Genomic DNA, 3063 nt, shown 5'->3' on the forward strand with positions numbered 1-3063 from the left:
ATTTAACAGACATCTTCCTGTCCCGCAGATACATAACGTGGAGAAACACATGAATAACAAACAACAACTAATATCTACAGATCATCTCGGTAAAGATCTTTTTTCTCTTCTCTCAGGATTTCTCAAGATAACATGTGCACAGCCGTCTCAGTCTTTGAGCATCATCCATATTTACAACATCAATATCTGTTTTAATCTGACTAAAACAAAGCATATCACTGTTCACAATAAAAAGGACAGTAGAAAACAAAATGGTACTCATTTTCTATATCATTTACACACCACATCAGACAGATCCTCTTTCCTCTTCTACATTAACATATCGTCCTGTTTCAACAGTCAAAGGTAAAACACCAGATCTCAACTGAGCACATAGAGAGCTTTGCCTTTTGGACTAATTATATACAACATGATTCTCTGAGCCATATTCAGGTTTAATCATCATTAAAATACACATTTTTGTCTTAGTCCATATATCGTCAGCCCGTTGCTCTTTGTCTTTAGCAGACACAGATTCTTGAAACAAACCAATATTTAGCTTTTCATTATTAAAAAACAACTCACCAAACCCATAGTTACAAAACAATGTGTAAATATCTTTAGACCAAGAATCAAGAATTTATACCAGTGAAATATTTGCCTTGTCAACCTATTTACATCCATATGGAGTGAACAATTCCATAACTGAGCTATACATATCTTCCAACGAGCCTCACATGATTCCCATCCCATATCTCCCACTAAAGACACTTTTGGTGCATATTTGTGCACAGCCAGAAAATATCGTATCAAATATTTACACTACAACAGTTTTTATGTTTCAAACAGACACAGCAAGGAGCGCCGCCTAAAGAAACTCAAACATTTACACTACAACAAATGACAACGTGTCAAAGTACCACTCAGAATGTTTGATTGACAGCTGATCTCTGTGCAGTGAAGAAAGGCCACAACAATCAGCTCTCAGCAACAAACATGGAGACTAAATAAGTCGAAGAGTTAAAACACAGAATTTAACCCTTAAATGACTTCTGTCTATTTCAGTTTACAAAACTCAGCAGAGTCTCCAGAAGGCCAATAAAACCTTAGTCCAGCATAGAGCGGCTGAGTGAATGTGGTCTGGACTCTGTGGAGGAGAGTCATGGTTTCAGAGACGCTGTAGAAGGACAGAATACCTGCACTGTGATCCAGGTACACTCCTACTCTGGAGGACTCAGGACCTGAGACGGGAGTTTGGACATTGTTGTAACAAAATATATAGTTGTTGTTGTTACAATCTAATGCCCAAGATTTGTCATTGAATCCAAATCCACATTCATCTGACCCCCCTGCTCTGCTGATATTCTTGTATGCGACTGCTACAGAAACTCTTTTCCCTCTCATCTCCACCTCCCAGTAACAACGTCCAGTCAGACTCTCTCTACTCAGGACCTGCCACATGCTGACCTGCTGAAAATGAGGGAATCTGTCTGGGTGACTAGAATAAAAACGTTTTTTCATTAATGTTGCTTTCCTGTTCCCCTCAGATAATAACAGCTGTGTGTGTGCTGTGTTTGTATCCAGTGTGATTTCACGTGAATATGTTAAGAATCCAGCTCTGGTCTGGGGCTCTGGTTGTGGCAGTAAAACATCCACTTCAGTCCCTGTCAGTGAGACGTTTGTCCACTTCTCTCTCAGGACGTCCTGTAGTTTATCTCTGAATTCTGACACGGCCGCTGTCACGTCCTCAAAGCAGCTCAGAGGATGGATATGGATGCTGGATGTTGATTGGCTGAGTGGTGACAGTGAGGGGTAGTTGTGTAGAAACTGGTTGTGATCCTCTGTGTGTGAGAGCTTCTTCAGCTCAGCGTCTTTCCTCTTCAGCTCAGTGATCTCCTGCTCCAGCTTCTCCTGAAGCTCTTTGACTCGACTCACTTCACTTTTCTGCTGGGATCTGACCTGCTGCTTCACATCAGAGCTTCTTTTCTCCAGGAGACGGATCAGCTCAGTGAAGATCTTCTCGCTGTCCTCCACTGCTTTATCAGCAGAGAGATTGATGGCCTCCGCCTGCTGTTGAAGCAGCTTCACATCTTTCTCTCTGTCCTGGAGTCTCTGCTGGATGTTTGTCGACTCCCCTCGAGCTCTCTCTGCCTCTCAGCTCTCTCTGCTGCAGCTGAGACTGTGTCGTGGCCTTTATGTTCCTCCACAGAGCAGAGATAACAGATAAGCTGCTGATCAGTACGGCAGAACATCTTCATCACCTCATCATGACGAGAGCAGACGTTCTCCTGGAGCTTCTTGGACGGCTCCACCAGCTTGTGTTTCTTTAACTGAGCTACGTCGTAATGAGGCTGAAGGTGTTTCTCACAGTAAGAGACAAGACAGATCAGACAGGACTTGTGTGCTTTGAGTTTTCTCCCGGTGCAGACATCACAGGCCACATCTTCAGCTCCAGCATAGCAGTGATCAGCAGGAGCAGCTTGGAGTCCAGTCTTCTTCAGCTCCTCCACTAAATCTGCTAACATGGTGTTTTTCAGCAGGACAGGCCTCGGTGTGAACGTCTTCCTGCACTGAGGACAGCTGTAGCTGGACTTACGATCCTCTTCATCCCAGTGGCTTTTAATACAGTTCATGCAGTAGCTGTGTCCACAGGGAGTAGTCACCGGATCCTTCAGTAGATCCAGACAGATGGAACAAGAGAAGGTTTCCTGGTCCAGCTGAACTCCTTTCTGCGCCATTTCACCTCTCGCTCAGTGACAACGACTGTCTGAGTCTCACTTCCTGAGAAGTGTAACTAGTCTGAGCTCTGCTCTAAAGACAGCAGTGATATGCTGTTGTACTTATTAGTAAATCTGGAGGGGAGGGAACAAGGAAATATGTGCACAGAGTGGAGCTGGCTGTGGTTGAGAGCAGGAAGAGGAGGGAGGAGTTATCAAGCTTTGTTCATTCCTGGAAGAGGAGTGCTTTGAGAGAGATACTGTGTGTGTTGCAATGCCCATACTACCATTAGTATAACAGGGAAAGATTTAATATGTTCCAATACATAGTATATCAAATGCAGTACGCCAAACAATGTCCTAATGT

General features: G+C 43.7%; 1 pseudogene; it reads right to left on the bottom strand.

Annotated features, from left to right (window-relative positions):
* Nucleotides 1-865: 865 nt before the first annotated feature.
* LOC120545702 lies at nt 866-2752 on the bottom strand (annotated as a pseudogene).
* Nucleotides 2753-3063: the final 311 nt, after the last annotated feature.

Source organism: Perca fluviatilis, chromosome 17 (genome assembly GCF_010015445.1).
Source record: "Perca fluviatilis chromosome 17, GENO_Pfluv_1.0, whole genome shotgun sequence".
Classification (NCBI taxonomy): domain Eukaryota; kingdom Metazoa; phylum Chordata; class Actinopteri; order Perciformes; family Percidae; genus Perca; species Perca fluviatilis.